This window comes from Capricornis sumatraensis, chromosome 4 (genome assembly GCF_032405125.1).
Source record: "Capricornis sumatraensis isolate serow.1 chromosome 4, serow.2, whole genome shotgun sequence".
Taxonomy (NCBI): Eukaryota; Metazoa; Chordata; class Mammalia; order Artiodactyla; family Bovidae; genus Capricornis; species Capricornis sumatraensis.
In genome coordinates this window covers 146596131-146621266 of record NC_091072.1, presented here as the reverse complement: position 1 = coordinate 146621266, position 25136 = coordinate 146596131, and the positions used below count along the sequence as shown (strand labels likewise).

General features: G+C 42.7%; 1 pseudogene; it reads left to right on the top strand.

The window, feature by feature from the left end:
* LOC138077648 (antigen WC1.1-like) overlaps positions 1–25136 on the top strand; it is a 58683-nt pseudogene that overhangs the window by 32468 nt on the left and 1079 nt on the right.

Sequence of the window (25136 nt, the reverse complement as noted above, 5' to 3'; positions counted from 1 at the left end):
TTAGAAAATTTATTTAAGTCTACTGCAGGCATGTCTGCCTTACTAGGTAGCTTTTTTTTTTTCTGACTTTTTTAAATATATTCCATTTTTTAAGAGTTTTCTCTCTTTATAGCAACCTTTGCCTGACCAATGCCATACTGAATAACACATAACAGTAGCTTAGAATTCATTTAATAATTGTCCATTGAAAATTGCATAAGTGGGGCTTCCCGAGTGGTCCAGTGGTTAAAAATCTACCTGCCAATGCAGAGGACATGAGTCTGATCTCCTGTCCAGGAAGCAGTAAAGAACCTGCCTGCCAGTGCAGAAGATATAAGAGATGCAGGTTTGATCCCTGGGTCTGGAAGATCCTCTGGAGGAGGGCATGGGAACTCACTCCAGTATTCATGCCTGGAGAACCCCATGAAGAGGTGAGCCTGGCAGGCTACAGTCCATTGGGTCACACAGGGTTGGACACGACTGAAGAAACAGCACACACCTGCACACACCCCAGGAAGATTCCATATGCCATGGAAAAACTAAGCCTGTGCACCACAACTAGAGAAAGCCCATGTGCAGCACCAAGACCCAGTACAGCCAAAAATAAATTTAAGAAAAACATTTAAAACTTTGCATGAGTGGAAATTTGAATATAAATTAATTCTGTGCTAATGCACTAATTACTTTTAATTTGCACCATTTATTATCAGAAAACATTACCATTAATTTATATTTGCTTTACTGTTTTGCTGATTACCATGAATTTAAAGAAATTCTATTTCATTGAATTTTATTCATCTACTTATTCATTCAATAAATATTTATCAAGCCCCATCGTGGTATTTAGGAAAGCTTCTCCATGCATTCTTGTTGAATGGTGAATGTGCAATCACCATCCTAATAGCAGAAACATGGAGTAAATAAGATATGCAAGGTCCTTCCCTGGAACTTTCATTCAGGGGTATATATGTGTGTGTATTTGTTGTGGAATGTGGACATGATAAGCAAGTAAATACTTAAAAGTATTTCAGATATCTTTAAGATATCTTCCATCATCGTTTATATTTTTTTCTCCAGAGTGTTTAAAATTTCATTTTTTTATAGGAACTCTCTACAAATTAACACCACTTACTGCTTTTCTTAAATACTACTGAAAGTATTTACCCCACTTTTGGCATATGTCTTTAGGGTTGTGTATGTGCTGTGGTTATATGATCAAATATACTATGCTTTACTTTTATGAATTCTGCCTTTAATGCAGTGTTTCAGATGCCATTCTTCATCTCAAAATAGCTTTTAATCATTTTATTTTCTTCAAATAATTTTATAATTTGAGTAAAGAATATCTATAACCTTACTGAATCTGAATTTATTTTACTGTGTGTGATGTTTTAATATCATCAGCAGATACAAATTACATTTTAGATATCTGATAATTTAGTTCCTCACCAAATACATACACATTATTTCATGATTTCATGGATATGACACCAAAAGAACAGGCAAAAATAGACAATTTGCAAAATATATAAGGAAATCCCACAACTCAAGAGCAAAACAACAACAAGAAAAAAACCATAATAACCCAATTAAAAAATTAGTCAGAGGCTTGAATGGACATTTCTCCAAAGAAGATATAGAAATAGCCAACAGGTATAGGAAAATATGCTCAACATTATTAGTCATCAGGGAAATGTAAATCAAAGCCATAAGAGATATCATCTCCCACCTCTCAAAATGGCTATGATTTAAAAAAAAAAAAAAGAAGTGTTGGCAAGGTTGTGGAGAAACTGAAAATCTTCTGAGTATTTATCCACATTCAGTTCAGTTCAGTTCAGTCGCTCAGTCGTATCTGACTCTTTACGACCTGATGAATCGCAGCATGCCAGGCCTCCCTGTCTGTCACCATCGCCCGGAGTTCACTCAGACTCACGTCCATTGAGTCCGTGATGCCATCTAACCATCTCATCCTCGGTCGTCCCCTCCTCCTCCTGCCCCCAATCCCTCCCAGCATCAGAGTCTTTTCCAATGAGTCAACTCTTTGCATGAGGTGTCCAAAGTACTGGAGTTTCAGCTTTAGCATCATTCCTTCCAAAGAAATCCCATGGCTGATCTCCTTCAGAATGGACTGGTTGGATCTCCTTGCAGTCCAAGGGACTCTCAAGAATATTCTCCAACACCACAGTTCAAAAGCATCAATTCTTCGGCGCTCAGCCTTCTTCACAGTCCAACTCTCACATCCATACATGACCACAGGAAAAACCATAGCCTTGACTAGGCGGACCTTAGTCGGCAAAGTAATGTCTCTGCTTTTGAATATACTATCTAGGTTGGTCATAACTTTTCTTCCAAAGAGTAAGCGTCTTTTAATTTCATGGCTGCAGTCACCATCTGCAGTGATTTTGGAGTCCCCAAAAATAAAGTCTGACCCTAGATATGCAAATTTAATCTCAATAAAACTATGACCAAAAAATTTGAATGATTTATAATGACATTTCTTCACTCTTGGTATTGTTAACTTCATTTTCTCCTTGTTCTCATTTAGTATTGCTCAGTGGTTATCAGTTTTCAAGGAGCCGTGTTTGAAAGGTTTTCCTCTGTTTTCTCTCTCATGCTTACCTTGGGCTTCCCTGGTGGCTCAGCGGTAAAGAATCTGTTTGCAATGCAGGAGACCACCTGCAAAGCAGGAGATGCAGGTTCAATCTCTGGGTTAAGAAGATCCCATGGAGAAGGAAACGGCAACCCTCTCCAATATTCTTGCCTAAAATCCCATGGACAGAGGGGCCTGGTGGGCCACAGTCCATGGAGTCGCAAGAGTAGGACTTGACTTAGGGAGTAAACCACCATCACTACCACCATCCTTACCTTCTTTTTTAAAATTAATTTTTGTTCTTTTCTTTGTTAATCCTAACTTCTGTATCCTTTATGCTTTATTTTCTCTTCTCCTAGTTTCTTAAATAGAAGCTTACATGTTTTTTCATTTTTAGCCTTTCTTCTTTTCTAAATCTAAGGCATAAATTTCCCTTAAGCACTACTTTAGTTGCATTAGAAGAATTTAGTTATATCATATCTTTGCTATCACTATTTCACAATATTTTCTAATATTTAAATTCTAATGTTTAATTTCCCAGACCCAGGTACTGTTTCAGAAGGGTGTTGCTTAATTTCTCCAATAAGGATGGCTAACCATATTTTCTTATTAATTCTTAATTTAATTACACTGTGGTCAGAGTAAATACTCTGTATAAATTCAATTATCTGAAGGCTTTTGTCCTACTATATGGTCATTTTTGATAAATGTTCCTAGTGCATTTACAATAATGTGAATTCTTTCATTATTGGGTGCATTGCTCTTTATATGTTATTTAGCTAAATGTGTGGATTGTGGTGTTTTACGTCTACTATAGTCTTCCTTCTATTTTGTATGCCTGGTCTGCATGGTATTGAAAAAGATTTGTTAAAGTTCCCCCAGGTTGATTGTTATTTTGTCCATTTCTCCTTTTCATTCTGTCAAGTATTATTCTGTATTTCAAAGCTATGTTTCGATATCTTCCCTGGATTCTGATATCTGTAATATCTTTATTAAGGGTGTGCCACCGTGTAATCATGATATTATCCTGTTTAACTAAATTAGCACATCCTCCCTTAAAGTCTCCTTTCTGTGACCTTGCTATAGCTACTGCAGCTTTCTTATAGTTAGTATTCACATGTGTGCGGCTTGCTAAATCATTTCAGTCATGTCCAACTCTTTGCTAAGGACTGTAGCCAGCCAGGCTCCTCTGTCCATGGGATTCTCCAGGCAAGAATACTGGAGTGGGTTGCCATGCCCTCCTCCAGGAGATCTTTCTGACCTAGGGATTGCACGCACGTCTTTTATGTCTCCTACATTGGCAGGCAGGTTCTTTACCACTAGCACCACCTGAGAAGCCTAGCATTCACATAGTATATACAGTTTCCCCCATCATTTTACTTTTGACCTTTCTTTGCTCTCATATACAATGTGAGTATCTTGCAGGTAGACTTTACATGAATTTTCTTGGTTTTTCAGTTAGTAGAGGGGCTTTAATTTGAAGTATCTAATCCATTGTAATTAGATTGCAAATCCAATTACTGATATTGTTGGGTTAGTATCTACCATTTCCTTTTAATTGACCCATGTGCTTCAAGTTCCTTTTTCTCTCCTTTTGTTCTTTCTTTGGTATTAAACACATTTATTCCAGATTTTCCTTTGATTTTCTGCAGCTTTACTAGATGTGGAGGTTTTCATAGCCTTCCGTCCATTTAAAAAGATTCTTAATAATTTTATCTTCAAATATTACTTCTGCTGCACTGTCTCTGTTTCTCTTCTCCTCCTATTCCCCCTCTTTTTCCTTCTCCTCCTTCTCTTTTTCCTCCTCCTCATCTCTCAACTCTAGGACTCCTCTAAAACACTAATTCTGTGTTCAGTTCTGTCTAAAATTCTTTTCAACCTATTCATTCAGTTCTTAATTCTAGATATTTTATTTTCAGTTGGCAACTGTTCCTTTGATTTTCTTATAGTTACAATTATTTGTTAACATTTTTCATTTTTCACCTATTGATTCTTTCCTTTCCCCTTTTCCCCTAAACACATTGTTCATAGTTAAAATCCTTATCTGCTAACTCCAGCATATCTAGCATGTGTGTCTCTGCCTTCTCTTACCTTCCTTTTTTCAAGTTTTAAATTTGTCATGTCATCCATTTCTTTACATGCCATGCAATTTTTAACTGAATGAGAGAAATGATGCATAAGAAAATAAGATATCCCAGATACATTTTCTAACACCTAAAAGGATTCATATTCTGTTTTGTTAAGCAAGTGGGAGGAGGGGCTTAGATCACCCAAATGTCTAAACACTAGCTAGAGTTGAGCTGTCACAAGTCTGGGTGGCAGTATTTGTAGCACTCAGTCTACCTCTGATTTCTCTGCCCCTGTGTTATGGGCTTTCAGAGTTTATAATTGAAAACCTGATTGTTTTGGTAGCTCAGCCGTCAGGAGGATGAGGGAAGATCCACTCTGTTTCCAAGGTGTTTGACACAGTTCTCTGGCCTTCTGCCACTGACAGTGTGTTTACTGGGCAGATATTTGAGGAGAAAATCTGCTATATGAGAGAGGCTCTCAAGTCTGCAATTTTGTCACTGCAGCACCAGGTAACCCCTAAATCATTCAGGCTTCTCTGTTCCACTTTGATCCATTAACCCAGGCAACAAACTGGGAAATTCCCATAGAGAAAGAGAAGCTTCAGATCCTTGGCTAACAATGAAATGATCTCCACTCTTTAGAATTTTAGCATGTTTAGTTCATATTGTGTCCACAAATGTCTAATATCTTCATTTTTTATCTAACATTTTATAGCATTTTAAGTTGTATCCAGTAGACGATTGGCCTGCTGTGAACCCCTCCATTGGAACCCCTCTTCGTGGAAATACAAAATTCTAGATTTTATTCTCCGCTTCAGCATTCACCTAAAGTGCAACACCGAGTAGACATCATTTAACCTTTCCTTACATGGTTTTTTATGTACTAAAGAAGAACAACACAGTGAGTCTGTCAATATCCTTTGTTCAAGTGCTTTCAGAGCAAGAATTTAACCTATTTCTGCTCTATGGTAAAGTTAGAAATGCATAATATTTTCCCTCTGGAGAACAAATAGCTCCCAACTTTGAATAATAGCGATTCCTGCCACAAAATGCAAGAAAAGATAATATTTACTTGAGAGAAGAAGCAGCATTCCAAGATTCCCAGTGGAATCTGGTCGATGTCACGCAATATCACCTGACAAACTTCTTACGCAAGGTTGCCCAATCCACTCAAAGAGATCCCATTTTCTTAAAACAAAGTATCCAGGTCTGCAGTCTCAAGCTTAGAACCATCAGTGAAGTATTCTGGGGCAAACCAAGACATCTCAAGGTCCATTTGTTTTTCAATTCTGCATGACTGTACCAAGGAGAAAGATTCTAACGATAGAGGATTCATGGCTGCTACCTGAGGCTTCTGATGAGGCCAGTTCCTGATTCCATTTCCTTTAATCTAATCCCTTTAACTCTCAGGTCAAGGGCACCAACATGTGTGTGGCTTGTAAGGAATCCTTCCAGCAGCCAGCTCATTCCTGTGACTCTGAACTCATTCAACTGCTCCGGGTAGACAGACTAACATTTCCTGTAAATCTTTCTCAGATGCTGTGCAGAACTCTACAAATCAAAGGTTAATACTCCTGTCTCACCCTACTCAGTAGCGTAATATTTCCTGTTTGTGCCCATTTTCAATGTTTTTATTCTCCTGTCACTGCTGTAAGAAACCAGACTGGTGCTGCCCCAGTGCAATGACTCCCTGTCAGAACCAGGGGACTCTGACGCCTCGGAGGAGAGCGCCCCCTACTGCTCAGGTGAAGGTCCTACAGGACTGAAGACCGTTACCCCCACTGTCAATGCCCCATTGTCCCATTTCTCTTTCCTCAGACAGCAGACAGCTCCGCCTGGTGGATGGAGGAGGTCCCTGCGCCGGGAGAGTGGAGATCCTTGACCAGGGCTCCTGGGGCACCATCTGTGATAACGGCTGGGACTTGGACGATGCCCGTGTGGTGTGCAGGCAGCTGGGCTGTGGATATGCCCTCAATGCCATGGGGTCTGCTCACTTTGGGTCAGGATCAGGGCCCATCTGGCTGGACACACTGGACTGCAGAGGAAAGGAATCTCACGTGTGGAAGTGCCCTTCCCAGGGCTGGGGAGTGCACAACTGCAGTCATGATAATGATGCCGGGGTCATCTGCTCAGGTATGGTCAGTGTATTGCCCTGTGATGGCAGAATGAAAAGGTCCATGGAAGTTGGTGTCTGATCACTGGGGCAATAGGAGATAGGTGGGCTAGAGAGGACTGAGACAGGCCCATCCTCCCTGAATGCACAAAGCTTCTGTGGGTGATGTGCTTCGTTTACTTTCCTGCTGTAAGTCTCTGCTGTTTCTTCTCCAGTGATCTTACCTGGCATAGTAGATTAAACTATTCCAATGAAAATTGATCTTCATAATGAAGATGGAGATCAATCACATGAGACATTTCAAATCACCACACAAATCCCTTCGCACAATTAGCCTATAGGAAGGGAGGGCTGGAATGAGGACACACCGTCGTGGATGGAGTTGTTTCTGTACCTACAGTGTGAGGCATTATTTTACACTAGGTTAGTAGGAGTGGAGGCACAGAGGATGTCCCGAAACAGATCAGACAGGAATTGATGGATTTGTGCCAAATTGCAAGCCTCTTTTGAAATTTTAGATGTAAATGTCCATAGGCCTCTGCAGGTAAGACCAGAGAACTTTGAATGAAGTGCTCTGAGCCATGGGTTCTCCTTCCATTGTTACTATAAGAGATTCTCTGCCCATTTTTTCTTTTAAGACATCTGTACAGGCCAAAACTTTGGAAGAACACTTAGCCATACACTGACAAGTCAAAAGTGGAAGCAATAAAATTTCTGTGTTTTATGGTAAGAAATTATATAGTTTATAATTGATGACTTCAGTGATTTAAGAGAATTGAATTTGGGGGTTTACTTGATATGAATAGGAGTTAGGGGACAGATGTAATTTTTGAAGAAGGTAGAAGAGAGTTATAGCAGCTGGGAGGGAGAGGGACTGTAATAGGAATTGAAAAAGGCACATGTGGGGTGTTCTGAGCAGCACTGACGGTCCAGGAGTGGTGTAGAGGATGCTGTGTGTGCCTAAGGATGCAGGATGTCTGTACAGCAAGAGACCAGAGAAGGATATATTTTTATTTATTTATTATCCTTATCCACTGACATCAGCCTTCTATTCCACAAACTTTCTCGCAGTTTCCACACACATAATCTTCCACATAAATTTTAAAATCAAATAGAAAACAAAAAAGAAGTCATAATTTGTCTCAGAAAAGTCTATCCTTATGTATATAAGACTATTGATCATTCAGTGTATATTCGAGCATTTAACATGTATCAGGGTACCATAAAACAGCATATAACAAATATTTCTTTCGTGTTCTGCCTAATCAGTAATCTTATGGGGTTAATATAGCAACCAAAAAGTGTTGACTGAAAATGCTTTAATTAGAATGTGTTGCCTATGAGCGAACTCCCAACCAGACCAGACTGTGTCTCTCTGGGGAGATGAAAGTGATAAATAATAAAAGGCAAGCAGACCATCTTCTCTCTCACCATTCACTCTTGTAAAAGTGGTCAAGCTGATCCTTCAAGTCTTTAATTTCTTTTAGGTCTTTTCTGTTTTCTTTTTTTCTGTTTTCTGTAGTAGATTTTTATTTTGTTAGAATATTCTTTCTGAACCTTCAAAGTTCACATATTTATATAATCAGAATCCTTTACCAGAAAGAATTTCACCATGTACATAATTTATCATGAGCATACTTCGAAACCAGACAAGTGTGTTAAAGAAAGTGTTTTATGTTGTGGTTTTCTTTTTTATTTGGATTACCTTCCTCTACCCAAAGTATGGTCCCTGAAGTTCAAACCATGATCATGAGTTTTTTCTTTGGTCTCTCTCTCTCTCATTTTCATACCCCATCCACTCCCCATTTAACCGACCACATACCCTACCTCACTCCACTCCTACAGAAGGTCTTCCCTTTCAGAATTTCCTTTCCACCCACTTGTGGTTCTTAAGATTGTTTTCTCTTGTCGGCAGTGGGAGAAATGGGAAAGGTGGCAGGGTGAAGTGGTTGATGGGAGGAGCACAGGGGGTAAAATGTGTCAAAAACTTGTTGGACAAATATTTCCCCCAAATATTCTACCTTTCGTCCATATTGAGGCTTTTGCAATTTGAAAATTTCTGAATTATGTATGGCTTATTTGCTCTCTGGGCTTCCCTCATAGCTCAGTTGGCAAAGAATCCACCTCCAGTGCAGGAGACCCCAGTTAGACCCCGGGATTGGGAAGATCCACTGGAGAAGGGATAGGCTATCCACTCCAGTATTCTTGGGATTCTCTTGTAGCTCAGTTGGTAAAGAATCTGCCTGCAATGCAGACCTGGGTTCGATCCCTGGGTTGGGAAGATCTCCTGGAGAAGGGAAAGGCTACCCACTCCAGTATTCTGACCTGGAGAATTCCATGGACTGTATAGTCCATGGGGTCGCAGAGAGTCAGACATGACTGAGTGACCTTCACTTCACTTCACTATTTGCCCTCTGCTCTCTTCTTCTTCCTCTCGTTCTTTACAGCATAGCAGCTATTTCTCAGGAATCCAAATAGGAAAGGAAGAAACAGTTAGCATATAGACAGGATTAAAATACTTTAACTTATCTTCACTTTTTAGCATTTCCTAAAGTTCGCATGTCTAGTATGAAGTAATCAAAAACCTCAGCTGTTTTGCCTGCTCCCACTGAGAACTCACTGTCTCCCAGGTTCTTTGATAAATTCTAAGCTTTCAAGAAAGATGGCTACGACCAGCCCCTTCTCCTATGACTCTGAGCTTTTTTCCTATCCAAACTGATCTCTGGACAGACTTCAACAATATGTGAACCATGAACTTCCTGATGTCCAAGCTGGTTTTAGAAAAGGCAGAGGAACCAGAGATCAAATTGCCAACATCTGCTGGATCATCGAAAAAGCAAGAGAGTTCCAGAAAAACATCTATATCTGCTTTATTGACTATGCCAAAGCCTTTGAATGTGTGGATCACAATAAACTGTGGAAAATTCTCAGTGAGATGGGAATACCAGACCACCTGACCTGCCTCTTGAGAAATCTGTATGCAGGTCAGGAAGCAACAGTTAGAACTGGATGTGGAACAACAGACTGGTTCCAAATGGGAAAAGGAGAGTGTCAAGGCTGTATATTGTCACCCTGCTTATTTAACTTATATGCAGAGTATGTCATAAGAAACGCTGGACTGGAAGAAACACAAGCTGGAATCAAGATGGCCGGGAGAAATATCAATAACCTCAGATATGCAGATGACACCACCCTTATGGCAGAAAGTGAAGAGGAACTAAAAAGCCTCTTGATGAAAGTGAAGGAGGAGAGTGAAAAAGTTGGCTTAAGGCTCCACATTCAGAAAACGAAGATCATGGCATCCAGTCCCATCAGTTCATGGGACATAGATGGGGAAACAGTGGAAACAGTGTCAGACTTTATTTTTTGGGGCTCCAAAATCACTGCAGATGGTGACTGCAGCAATGAAATTAAGATGCTTACTCCTTGGAAGGAAAGCTTTGACCAACCTAGATAGCATATTCAAAAGCAGAGACATTACTGTGCCAACTAAGGTCCGTTTAGTCAAGGCTATGGTTTTTCCTGTGGTCATGTATGGATGTGAAAGTTGGACTGTGAAGAAGGCTGAGCACTGAAGAATTGATGCTTTTGAACTGTGGTGTTGGAGAAGACTCTTGAGAGTCCCTTGGACTGCAAGGAGATCCAACCAGTCCATTCTGAAGGAGATCAGCCCTGGGATTTCTTTGGAAGGAATGATGCTAAAGCTGAAACTCCAGTACTTTGGACACCTCATGCGAAGAGTTGACTCATTGGAAAAGACTGATTCTGGGAGGGATTGGGGGCAGGAGGAGAAGAGGACGACAGAGGATAAGATAGCTGGATGGCATCACTGACTTGATGGACGTGGGTCTGAGTGAACTCTGGGAGACGGTGATGGACAGGGAGGCCTGGCGTGCTGCAATTCATGGGGTCGCAAAGAGTCGGAGATGACTGAGTGACTGAACTGAACTGAACTGAACTGAAGAAATTTTTGGAATTTTTCACCATGAAAATTTGAGAAACATGTGTGAAAACTTCTTGTAATGTCTAGCTTTCCTCCTGTCAACCAGAAGTCTGTCTACTGTCAGCGAGCACTCACAGATCCAGCCCACATGATTTTCCTGATCTGCAGTGACTTGATTATCGGTTCCTGAGAGAAAACTGGCCCGCATTCTGGCCTCAGAAACCTCAGGATGGCCTCTAACCTTGTGTGGCTCTTAGTCCTCTAACCTCTTGCGGCCCATGGATCTACTTCCCTCTGGGTTAGTTCAGCTCTGAACCTGAGTCTGGTGCCCACTACAGAGCAGTATCCTTGGGCTCTGTAGTTTCCAGGCCTCTAGATGAGGAATTCACATTCCTAATTAACCTCAAAATGCATGTTTTTGGAAATCAGCCATTTCAAACCGACCCTGAAAATCCTTCAGGGTTTCTTTTCAGAAACTTGCTCATGAAATTCTGAGAATAAGCGTCCAATTCTCTCTCCAGGTGCCACTTCTGAAAAAGAAAAATTTTCACATTATTGCCTGTGACATTGTTTCCATCTGCCAAACCAGGACTATGGCACTTACTGGATTTCTTGTTGTTTTCTTAGGATTTGTGCGTCTGGTTGGAGACAATGGACCCTGCTCAGGACGGGTGGAAGTACGTCCTGGAGAAGACTGGACCCCAGTGTCTGATGGGAACTTCACACTCCGCACTGCCCAGGTCATCTGTGCAGAGCTGGGGTGCGGCAAGGCTGTGTCTGTTCTGGGACACGAGCTCTTCAGAGAGTCTGATGGCCGGGTCTGGGCTGAAGAGTTCAGGTGTGAGGGGGAGGAACGTAAGCTCTGGTGGTGCCCCAGAGTGCCCTGTCCAGGGGGCACTTGTCACCACAGTGGAGCTGCTCAGGTTATTTGTTCAGGTGAGATGCAGGTCAGGACTAACCTCCCTGCACACTTTGTTCAGGTGAGAAATCATGAGATTTTACTGAATTTCTGTCTTCTTCTACCAGTGTACTCAGAAGTCCGACTCATGACGAATGGCTCCTCTCAGTGTGAGGGGCAGGTGGAGATAAACATTTCTGGACGATGGAGAGCTCTCTGTGCCTCCCACTGGAGTCTGGCCAATGCCAATGTTGTCTGTCGTCAGCTCGGCTGTGGAGTCGCCATCTCCACCTCCAGAGGACCACACTTGGTGGAGAGAGGTGACCAGATCTCAACAGTCCGATTTCACTGCTCGGGGGCTGAGTCCTTCCTGTGGAGTTGCCCTGTGACTGCCTTGGGTGGTCCTGACTGTTCCCATGGCAACACAGCCTCTGTGATCTGCTCAGGTAAGAGAGAGAGAAGGGCTATTGGTACTTAGGATGCTCCTGGAGTGAAATGTCCTGAAGAGCAGAGAGTTAGGGAAAACTGGCTTTGGAAGATATTTCATGATGAAATATGGTGCTTCTCATTGTTCACTCATTTTTCAGATTAGGGCAAGTGGGATGAAGAAGAATAATGTATTTTATTTTATTTTTTCCAGGTTTTTTTTCTTGTGAATTTTTAATTTTTTAAAAAAATTTTTATTTTTACTTTATTTTACTTTACAATACGGTATTGGTTTTGCCATACATTGACATGAATCCACCACGGGTGTACATGAATTCTTAATCCTGAAGCTCCCTCCCACCTCCCTCCCCATATCATCTCTCTGGGTCATCCCTGTGCACCAGCCCCAAGCATCCTGTATCCTGTATCGAACATAGACTGGTGATTCGTTTCTTACATGATAGTATACATGTTTCAATGCCATTCTCCCAAATCATACCACCCTCTCCCTCTCACACAAAGTCCAAAAGTCCGTTCTATACATCTATGTCTCTTTTGCTGTCTCACATACAGGGTTATCATTACCATCTTTCTAAATTCCATATATGTGTTAGTAAATACTGTATTGGTGTTTTTCTTTCTGGCTTACTTCCCTCTGTATAATTGGCTCCAGTTTCATCCATCTCATTAGAACTGATTCAAATGTATTCTTTTTAATGGCTGAGTAATACTCCATTGTGTATATGTACCACGGCTTTCTTATCCATTTATCTGCTGATGGACATCTAGGTTGTTTCCATGTCCTGGCTATTATAAACAGTGCTGCAATGAACATTGGGGTACACGTGTCTCTTTCAGTTCTGGTTTCCTCAGTGTGTATGCCCTGCAGTGGGATTGCTGGGTCATAAGGCAGTTCTATTTGCAACTTTGTAAGGAATCTCCACACTGTTCTCCATAGTGGCTGTACTAGTTTGCATTCCCACCAACAGTGTAAGAGGGTTCCCTTTTCTCCACACTCTCTCCAGCATTTGTTGCTTGTAGACGGTTGGATCACAGCCATTCTGACTGGAGTGAAGTGGTACCTCATTGTGGTTTTGATTTGCATTTCTCTGATAATGAGTGATGTTGAGCATCTTTTCATGTGTTTGTTAGCCATCCATATGTCTTCCTTGGAGAAATGTCTATTTAGTTCTTTGGCCCATTTTTTGACTTGGTCATTTATTGTTCTGGAATTGAGCTGCATAAGTTGCTTGTATATTTTTGAGATTAGTTGTTTGTCAGTTGTTTCACTTGCTATTATTTTTTCCCATTCAGAAGGCTGTCTTTTCACCTTGCTTATAGTTTCCTATGTTGTGCAGAAGCTTTTAATTTTAATTAGATCCCATTTGTTTATTTTTGCTTTTATTTCCAGTAACCTGGGAGGTGGATCATAGAGGATCCTGCTGTGATTTATGTCAGAGAGTGTTTTGCCTATGTTCTCCTCTAGGAGTTTTATAGTTTCCGGTCTTACATTTAGATCATTAATCCATTTTGAGTTTATTGTTGTGTGCGGTGTTAGAAAGTGTTCTAGTTTCATTCTTTTACAAGTGGTTGATCAGTTTTCCCAGCGCCGCTTGTTAAAGAGATTGTCTTTACTCCATTGTATATTCTTGCCTCTAAAGCAACATTGTTATTGACATATGATCATAGAAAACAGCATATAAGCAAAGCGTGTAGACTTCAGTCATGTACCCAGAGCAGCAAAGAGAACATTCCCAGCGCCAAGAGTCACTGTTGCCTCCAATAACTGTGGCCTCCCTCCTCTCCAGGGAAACCTGCTTATCTAACTTCTACTCCCACAGAGTGTTTTATTGGTTTTTGAACTTTATATAAAATCATGCAGGGTGTTTTCTTTTGTGTGTGACTTCTTCGACTCAACTTTCTGTTTAGGATTCACTCATGATGTTGTTTATAGCAGTACTTTGTTCATTTTTATTACTGTAGAATATTGCTTTCATTGATAACATGGCCATTGATCCATTCAACTGATGTTAGAGATTTGAGTTGTTTCCTGCTCTTGACTATTATAAATATGACGCAAGAATGTAGCATGACAATGATTTTGGGCGCAAATATATGTTACTTATTTTATGTGTTTAACATTTGGTCTTGTCTTTTCATTTTCCTAATGGTACAGTAACCTTTGATGAAGCAAGTTTTTAATTTGAAGAAAATATTGATATAACTTACCAACTTTTCCCTGTATATTTAATACTTCTTATATCCCTTTGAAAAGAACTTTCCCTACTCCAAGATCATGAAAATATTCTTTTAGAGTATCTTACAAAAGTTTCTTTTTCTCTTGCATGTAATTGTACGTTCCTTGTGGGATTTATATCTGTGTAAGATAGATAAGTCATGTTTCACATGGACATCCAATTCACTCAGAATCTTTTTCTGAAAAGACATTTTTCCCCACTGCAGTGCTACCTTTATCTTAAGCAGAAGAGCACATATGTCTGAATCCTTTTTAATACTGTGTATTCTGTTCCACCATATCATTTGTCTATCTTTGCACCAATACTGCATTTTCTTAATTACTATAACTTTATAATAAGTCTAGATAATTTTAATTTACAGGGGTTACTTTATATTAACTCCTTTAACTTTGTCCCTTTTCTTACCGACTGTGTTGGTCATTCTTGGTGTTTTTTTTTTTTTTTAATCATTGAGGATAGTCTTTTATTTTATTTTATTTTATTGTGTGTGTGTGTAATATATGAGTTTTATTTTTTTTATTTTTTACTTTATTTTACTTTACAATACTGTATTGGTTTTACCATACATCAACATTCTTGGTGTTTTGTATTTTGTCTAAATTTTGGAATCTGCTTGTTATTTTTCACACTCCCTAAAAAATTAGCATAAGGATATTTTTATTAAGATTAGATTTAATCTACACAGAAATTTGAGAATGACTGACTTTGACAATTTTGGTTCTCTCAATTCATTGACATAATTTTTATTGTTGTTTAGTCACAAAGTTGTGTCCAACTGTTTTGTGACCCATGGACTGCAGTCTGCCAGGCTCCTTTGTCCATGGGATTTCCCAGGCAAGAGTACTGGAGTGGATTGCCATGCCCTCCTCCAGGGCTTCTTCCTGACCCAGATATTGAACCCACTTCTGCACTGGCAGGCAGATTCTTTACTACTGAGCCACCTGGGAAGTCATTGACATAATATATCCCTCCATTCAGCTAGATCTTGAATTTCTCTCAGAAGTTTTGTCCACCTTCTTCTACATTTTTCCTAAGGATTTTATTTATTTTTTAATGTTATTAGTATTTCTTTTATGGAAGATGTCCTAGGAATGAATTGTCTCTGACTTGTTTTCACCTTTTAACATTTAAAAAAATTTTTTGATGTAATTTTAGACTAACTGAAATGCTAGAAGAATAATATAAACATTTCCAGATGACCTTTAACTAGAATCCCTTAGTGCTAGTTTTTGGTTCATTCTGTCTCATTTCTCTCTGAACATATAAAATCTTTCTGGATTAGGTTGCTATCATGATGTCCCTTTACCACTAAAATGCTATGAGGAATTTCCTTATGTAACCACAGGTTCAGTCAAGTTCTCAGCTGATTGCAGCCCCAGATGATATCTAAGTGCCAGCACTGAAAGACCCCAAGACAGAACTGTTGAGTCTTTCCCAAATTGCTGACTCAGGAAGTCTTAAGCAAAATGAAGTATATATTTTCTCCTCCAGTGGCTAAATTTTGGGGGGAAATTTGTTACACAGCACTATAACCAGGACACTTACCATGTGACCTGCAGTTAGGCTGGTGCAAAAGTAATTGTGGTTTTTGCGCTGTTGAATTTTTTTTTTTTTTTTTGCCATTTGATATTGGAATGTAATATTGGAATGTATTCTTAAACAAATGTGGTTATGTTACACATCATTTAATGTGTATTTCTTGCTTTTTATTTTGCTAATGGTTTATTACTTGCTGCTTATTTTATATGTATTTTACACTATAGACATGATGTTAAACACAAAGCAATTTCAAGTCATTTTCTTATTCGAGTTCAAAATGGGTCGTAAAGCAGCAGAGACAACTTGCAACATCAACAATGCATTTGGCCCAGGAACTGCTACTGAACATATAGTGCAGTGGTTGTTCAAAAAGTTTTGCAGGGCTTCCATAGTGACTCTGGTAAAGAATCTGCCTGCCAATGCAGGAGATACAGGTACAATCCCTAGTCCAGGAAGATGCCACGTGCTGCAGAGCGACTAAGCCTGTGCACCACAAATATTGAGCCTGTGCTCTAGAGCCTGGGAACCACAACTATGGAAGCCCAGAAGCCCTAGAGCTTGTTCTGCATAACACGAGAACCACCACAATGAGAAGCCTGTGCACTGTAACAAAGACTAGTCTCCACTCGCCACAACTAGAGAAAAGCCTGAGCAGCAGCAAAGACCCTGCAAAGCCAAAAACAAGTAATAAATAATTTTTTTAAAAGAAGTTTTGCAGAGGAGATGAGAACCTTGAAGATGAGGAGTGCAATGGTCTGCCATTGGAAGTTGACAACAACCAATTAGAGCAATCATCAAAGCTGATCCTCTTACAATTACATGAGAAGTTGCCTAAGAACTGAATGCTGACCTTTCTACAGTCATTTGGCATTTGAAGCAAATGTTGAAAGGTGAAAAAACTTGATAGGTGGGTGCCTCATGAGCTGACCACAAATCAAAAATCTTGTCATTTTGAAGCATCATCTTCTCTTGTTTTACACAACAATGAACCATTTCTCGATTGAATTGTGACCTGTGACGAAAAGTGGGTTTTATACAACAACTGGCGATGACCAGCTCAGTGGTGGGACTAAGAAGAAGCTGCAAAGCACTTCCCAAGGCCAAACTTGCTGCCAGTCTGATCCACTACAGCTTTCTGAATCCCAGTGAGACCATCGCATCTGGGAAGTATGCTCAGCAAATCACTGAGACGCACTAGAAACTGCAACACCTGCAGTCGGCGTTGGTCAACAGAAAGGCGCCAATTCTTCTCCATGGCAACACCTGGCCACACATCACACAACAACGCTTCAAAAGTTTATCGAGTTGGGCCACGAAGTTTTGCCTCATCTGCCATGTTCACCTGACCTCTTGTCAACTCAATACCACTTCTTCAAGCATCTCGACAACTTTTTGCAGAGAAAATGCTTCCACAACCAACAGGAGGCAGAAAAGGCTTTCCAAGAGTTCATCAAATCCCAAAGCACAGCTTTACACTCTAGGAAAAAACAAACTAATTTCTCATTGGCAAAAATGTGTTGATTGTAATGGTTCCTAATTTGATTAATAAAGATATGTCTGAGCCTAATTATAATGATTTAAAATTCGTGGTCTGAAACCGCAGTGATGTTTGCACCAACCTAATAGAATATTTGTCCTTGATCTTCAGTTTCAAGAACTGCCTTATGCTGATCTAACGTGCTTATACATTCATTCTTTAGTTCTTAAATTCAAATATTGTTTTCTTTAATTTTTATTTTTACCTTATTTTGCTTTACAATACTGTATTGGTTTTGCCATACATTGACATGAATCTGCCACGGGTGTACCTGAGTTCCCAATCCTGAAGCCCCCTCCCACCTCCCTCCCCATATCATCTCTCTGGATCATCCCTGTGCACCAGCCCCAAGCATCCTGTATCCTGTATCGAACATAGATTGGTGATTCATTTCTTACATGATAGTATACATGTTTCAATGCCATTCTCCCAAATCATACCACCCTCTCCCTCTCACACAAAGTCCAAAAGTCCGTTCTATACATCTGTGTCTCTTTTGTTGTCTCGCATACAGGATTATCATTACTATCTTTCTAAATTCCATATATATGTGTTAGTATACTGTATTGGTGTTTTTCTTTCTGGCTTACTTCACTCTGTATAATTGGTTCCAGTTTCATCCACCTCATTAGAACTGATTCAAATGTATTCTTTTTAATGGCTGAGTAATACTCCATTGTGTATATGTACCACAGCTTTCTTATCCATTTATCTGCTGATGGACATCTCGGTTGTTTCCATGTCCTGGCTATTATAAACAGTGCTGTGATGAACATTGGGGTACATGTGTCTCTTTCAATTCTGGTTTCCTCAGTGTGTATGTCCAGCAGTGGGATTGCTGGGTCATAAGGCAGTGCTGGGAAAACCGGTCAACCACTTGTAAAAGAATGAAACTAGATCAGTTTCTAACACCGCACACAAAAATAAATTCAAAATGGATTAATGATCTAAATGTAAGACCGGAAACTATAAAACTCCTAGAGGAGAACATAGGCAAAACACTCTCTGACATAAATCACAGCAGGATCCTCTATGATCCACCTCCCAGGTTACTGGAAATAAAAGCAAAAATAAACAAATGGGATCTAATTAAAATTAAAAGCTTCTGCACAACAAAGGAAACTATAAGCAAGGTGAAAAGACAGCCTTCTGAATGGGAAAAAATAATAGCAAGTGAAACAACTGACAAATAACTAATCTCAAAAATATACAAGCAACTTATGCAGCTCAATTCCAGAAAAATAAATGACCCAATCAAAAAGTGGGCCAAAGAACTAAATAGACATTTCTCCAAGGAAGACATATGGATGGCTAACAAACACATGAAAAGATGCTCATTATTAGAGAAATGCAAATCAAAACCACAATGAGGTACCATTTCACACCAGTCAGAATGGCTGTGATCCAAAAGTCTACAAGCAACAAATGCTGGAGAGGGTGTGGAGAAAAGGGAACCCTCTTCACTGTTGGTGGGAATGCAAACTAGTACAGCCACTATGGAGAACAGTGTGGAGATTCCTTAAAAAATTGCAAATATTAAGTTTTTTAGCTCTAGAACTTTTATTTCTTTTTTGTTAAACTTTCTCTGCCAAGAAACCCATCTTTTCAATTAATCTTAAGAGCACTTTAATCAGGGATATTTAAATTCTGTCAGGTAACTCTAATAGTTGAATATTTGGGGAAATTTTGGGGAGTCTTCTTTTTCCTTTTGGTTTTCCGTTGATCTCTTTTATATGAGCTTTTTTCTTCTTTTAGTGACAGACAAGAAGATAAAAACTTTTAGAAATCTTTCAGAAAACATTTTGTTTTGCTTCTTCTATTTAGATATAGATTTAGGTATAGAACACAGTATTTAACTCGTTCTCAGTGTAAAGCTTGGCTTAAACAAAAATTGTGGCACTGTCAGAAGCAGACCTCTCCATGGAGAAACTGAACTCTATAATAACTTCACTGCTGTTGCAGCTTTCATCCATCAGTAGGTTATTATTTAGTTTAATTCAGTTTCCTGTTCTTCAACCCAACCAGACCCCTGATCATTGCTGTTTCTGCAGGAAACCAGACCCAGGTGCTGCCCCAGTGCGACTCCGTGTCTGAACCAGCAGGCTCTGCGGCCTCAGAGGAGAGCGCCCCCTACTGCTCAGGTAAGGGTCCCACAGAACAGAAGATGCTACTCAACCCCTAAGGTCACCACCCCATCGTCCCATTTCTCTCTCCTCAGACAGCAGACAGCTCCGCCTGGTGGATGGAGGAGGTCTCTGCGCCGGGAGAGTGGAAATCCTTGACCAAGGCTCCTGGGGCACCATCTGTGATGACGGCTGGGACTTGGATGATGCCCGCGTGGTGTGCAGGCAGCTGGGCTGTGGAGAAGCCCTCAATGCCACGAGGTCTGCTCACTTCGGAGCAGGATCAGGGCCCATCTGGCTGGACGACCTGAACTGCACAGGAAATGAGTCCCACGTGTGGAGGTGCCCTTCCTGGGGCTGGGGGCGGCATGACTGCAGACACAAGGAGGACGCCGGGGTCATCTGCTCAGGTCTGTGCTGCACACTCTCCACAGGCAGGGGGAGGGCCCTGGAGGACGGGGGTCTGAGCCCTGAGGGAGAGATGCTGAAAGGACCAGACAAGGAGGCTTCCTCCCGTGGAGCCTGTCTTTCCAGCAGACGTGAAGATGAGGTGCTTTCATTTCTTCCTGTATCAGCTGAGATTCTGGTCCTTTCTTCTCAGTAGTGTTTCCTGACAGAGCTGTTTCTTACAGTTAACACTTGAAAGCAGGGCTCACTCTGCAGTTATCTGTGGAAGTAACACCTGGAAATCCTGGGCTTCCCAGGTTGTGCTCGTGCTAAAGAACCTTCCTGCCATTGCAGGAGACATAAAAGATGTGGGTTCAGTCCCTGGGTTAGGAAGATCCCCTGGAGGAGGGCATGACAACCCATTCCAGGATTCTTGCCTGAGAATCCTATGGACAGAGGAGCCTGGCATAGTGAAAACTCATATTTTTCCCTTACAGTTCTGTTTTCTAGGAGTCTGAAGAGAGTCTCCATAGGCCAACATCCCAGTGTCCACAGGGCTGCGTTCTTCCTGGAGTCTCTGGGCAGGACTCTTTCCCAGCTTTTTCTGGTTTCCTGTGCGGCCTCATTTCTTGGCTTAGAGCCCTCTTTATTCTTTTTCAACAACAGTGCCTCTTGCAACCGTTCTCCCTCACTCACATTTCCCTTTGACTGAAGCTGGGAAAGATGGCACATTTCTCAGCATAGCGGGTTTAAAGATGTGTTAGGCTGGGCTCACATGATTAATCCACAATATTTGAGATTTATCACTCCATCCCAAGGTCCTTATTAATCACATCTGTAAAATCTCCTTTGAAATGTAAGGTAACTGTGACAGGTTCGGGGATTAGGCTGTGGACATCTCTGGGGGTCCATTATTCTGTCAACCACCTCACTGTCCACATCACATTCCTTTTACATGTTCTTTTAGAAGTTTTGTCAGGACTCAGGATTCAGCTCCCATCACTGCAGCTGCCCCGTTTGGTCTTCCTCCTTGTTCATATCTACATTGTTGTGGTAGAAATAGATGTACAAACAACAATGGGCAAAGTCAGAGAAAGGGAGGCAAAAGTCAGTCTTGTCACCCGGTGGGCATCTCCTCCGCTGGATCAGGGGTGTATGGTCACTATTTCTGGGAGAGAGGAAAACCCAGAGCACTGAGTGGAATGCTCACTGTGTCCCATCTCCTCCCTTTCAATCTCAGAGTTCCTGGCCCTCAGGATGGTGAGTGAGGACCAGGAGTGTGCTGGCTGGCTGGAAGTTTTCTACAACGGGACCTGGGGCAGTGTCTGCAGCAGCCCCATGGATGATGTCACCGTGTCCATCATCTGCAATCAGCTTGGCTGTGGGGACAGCGGAAGTCTCAACACCTCTGTTGGTCTCAGGGAAGGTTCTAGACCCCATTGGGTAGATGGAATCCAGTGCCAGAGAACTGACCACTCTCTCTGGCAGTGTCCTTCTGACCCTTGGAATTACAACTCATGCTCTCCCAAGGAGGAAGCCTATATCTCGTGTGCAGGTGACTTACTGTCTGCTTCTGTGTCACCCCCAACCGTGTAGGATGTCGTTAGTATGATTTCATATTTTCAAATCTAACTGATGGGTTTTGGTTGAATCTACAAAATGTACATGTGTATTTATATTTGTTTCTGTGTCTGTTTGCTGTTGTTATGGTAAACAACTAATTAGATAAAGTAATTTCAGCTGCCGATAAGATACAGTGACCCTCTCAGCCAAGTAGATGATGAAGCTTCTGTGGTCTTGTCATTTGACTGTGACCAAAACCTTAGATACTCATGTTTGGGGACAAGACCTCCCCAAGCCATCCCTGATCCAGAGCTTCCCATCATTGCTTCTGCAGGAAGAAGACCCAAGAGCTGTCCAGCTGCTGCCCCCTGCACAGGTACGTCAGCCCCGCCCCTTCCCCATGGCTCCCAGAGGCTCCTTCCTCCCACCAGGGCAGTCACAGGAGGGGCTGCTGCTGCCTTTTCAGACAGAGAGAAGCTCCGGCTCAGGGGAGGAGACAGCGAGTGCTCAGGGCGGGTGGAGGTCTGGCACAGCGGCTCCTGGGGCACCGTGTGTGATGACTCCTGGAGCCTGGCAGAGGCCGAGGTGGTGTGTCAGCAGCTGGGCTGTGGCCAGGCCCTGGAAGCCATGCAGGCCGCGACATTCGGCCCTGGAAATGGGAGCATCTGGCTGGACGAGGTGCAGTGCGGGGGCTGGGAGTCCTCCCTGTGGGACTGTGCTGCGGAGCCCTGGGGGCAGAGCGACTGCAAGCATGAGGAGGATGCTGGTGTGAGGTGCTCAGGTGAGTGAGGGGCTTGGGGTCCACCCTGGGCAGCACGGGGGCAGTGGGCTGGGCTGGGCATGGTGGGGAGTTTATGTTCAGACATCCTGTGTGCTGGGGCTCTGATCTAGGAAGAGGGAGCCAGGAAGACCAAACACTGATGTCGTGGAGACTGAGCGGTGATTTCAGGCTCAAGAGTGATAAAAGGGCTGCCCTGCATTCTGGCCAATTCCCTTTACCCAAACTCCTGTTTTTCTCTTTAGATGCAAGGACAACATTGCCCCCAACTACAGCAGGTACTGTGATCCATCTATGGTCAGGGGAGAATACTAAGATTCTGGGGACCTGTTCTGTGGGCTCTCTGACAGCTCAGGAGAGGAAACAGTCTGAGGAGCCTCTGGCTGTTGGGGAGGAGCCAGGGCATTACGTTGGGGAGCTCCCCTACCCTGGTTCCCGGGGTCAGAATGTTCTCATGCCCGGGGTCCAAATGGGTCTGGTTCCCATGTTGCAGAATTTAAGGTTCTCCCCCCTGCCCCTGGGTGTTGCTCCTCATCAGTGACGTGCAGGTCCCAGGAGTCTTTGATGCTCTGTCTCCTGAAGCCTAAGGAGAGGGGATGAGCCGGGTCCTCAGAGGCTTTTTTGGCAGTGCAGCTCAGTGTCAATCGCTGGCTCTGCCTTGGGGCAACACGCTAGAGTGAGGTTGGCTTGTCTGAGGAGGAGACCTGGAGAATCACTGTTAGTGTACTTGTATCTGAAACTGGGACACCATTGTTCAGAGCTTCTGGAAATTCTGGCACAGAGGGTTTCTCTGCCCAGGACCTTCTCCAACCCTCTTTCCTGTTCTCCTTAGGGACCAGACCAGCCTCGAATCCTCTCCCTGGCATCTTCTCCCTGCCTTGGGTCCTCTGCCTCATCCTGGGAGTCCTTCTCTTCCTGGTCCTCGTCATCCTGCTGACTCAGCTGCTCAGATGGAGAGCAGAGCGGAGAGGTGGGCTGCAGGGGGAACAGGGGACCAGGGAGAGTGTGTGGAGGCCGGAGATGGCACAGGTGTGAGGAGGGGAACCTGGGCCAAGTGTCTGTTCTGAGTCTGCAGAACTTCATGTGCTCCATGCTGAGCTCTGAGTGCTGAGTAGACAGAGGCTTTTAGGACTGGTGTATGAACTCTCATAAATCATAGCCTCTCCTGTGAGATGAGACAGAATTGGGTCTGAGCTGTATTCAGGGCCAGATGAGGGGGGAAGGTGCAAACAGGTGCACTGGGTGGAAAGCTATCCTGAGGTCTTGACAAGCCCTCTGTGAGCACTGGGGAGATAAAGGGTGTGTCTGCTGGATCGGGGTATCTGGGATGGCACCTCTGACCTACTGAGGGACCTCTCAGCCTGCTGGACCAGGGTGTCTGGGGCAGCATCTCTGACCTGCTGGGGCATCTCTCAGCCTTTTCCAGCTATGAAGATGCTCTTGCTGGAGCTGTGTATGAAGAACTTGATTACCTTGTGACACAGAAGGAGGGTCTTCTGGACACTCCAGGTGGGTGTCTCTGCCTGCCCTCCTGGGACGTCTGGTTGTCACCTCTCATTGGCTGTGTTCATCTTCTCAGCATCCGCAGCCCCCACGCATGCCCCAGATTCACAGAGGCAGCTCCTCCAAAGTGGTAGGATGGCCTCTCAGAGCCCTGTGAGCCCCCAGCCCCCATCTACACTGCGTGAGCCAGGCTAGTTCTTTCTCAGCCTTAACACTGTTCCCTTGGGTGTGGGGAGGGTCATTCTGTACATTGTGTGATGTTTGTCTCCACATTAGGCTTCCTGTCAGATGGTGAGGACAATGAGGACTCCAGATCTGCTCCAGGTAGTAGAGATGGACCTGCCTCAGCTGGGTGTTGGGGAGGAGAGTTTCCGTCATAGAGATGAGAGGCAAGGGAAACAGTTTTCCTTTGATGGAGCAGTAGCATCCATTGTCGAGATGGGGTCCATCCTCCCTCTTCTCTGGCTGTTCGGTCATGTCTCACATTTGGAGCCGGGCTCTCTGTGTCCAGAATCATAACAGAAACACATTGTTTCTAAAGATAACATCTGGAAAGCACAATTTGTCAAAATGCTTTAGTAATGCTTAATGGTATGAGAGTTCCTTTGAGAAAGATGTGTAAAATCATGTTTTGGCTTATGAACACTTCAAACTGAAACATAGTCTTAGAGGAAAAAAAAAAATCTTTTGAAACAAGGTGCCTCTATTTAGCAGCTCAGAAACTCTGGGTCAGAAGGGATCTTAGGTATTTCCCCGACGAACCCACTTACCGTGATTTCATCTGACCCCTGCTCTGCCCCAGAAGCCCCAGATCAGAGGACTGATGCCCCTGGTGAGGGTTATGATGATGCTGAAGAGGTACCAGTGCCTGGGGCTCCTCCTGCCTCTCAGGTGAGAGAAGAGGAAGTGCCCCCAGAGAAGAAAGATGGGATGAGGTCTCAGACAGGTGAGTGGGATCAGCTCCTCTCCTGCAGTCTTCAGTCTCTGTCTTGGAAATGGTGAATTTGAGCTCCTCCATGCCCAGCCTCTCTAGAATTTCAAAACATCAGTAATCTCATGAATTTGATGGGCTTCCCTGGTGTCTCAGATGGTAAAGAATATGCCTGCAATGCAGGAGACCCAGATTTGATCCCTCCTGGTTGGGAAGATCTCTTGGAGAAGGGAATGGCAACCCACTCCAGTATTCTTGTATGGAGAATCCCATAGACAGAGGAGTCTTGCAGGCTGTAGTCCATAGGGTCACAAAGAGTTGGACATGACAGTCTCAACCATATACTATCTTTAATGCTATCACACTCCTTGGCAGTGAGGAATCATTCTCCTTTTGGCATTTATGTCTCCACACTGCAACACAAATTTTCACTTTATATGTGATATGCTTGCACTAAGATTTACAGATTAGGGCATTTCCTGACAATCCAGTGGTTAGG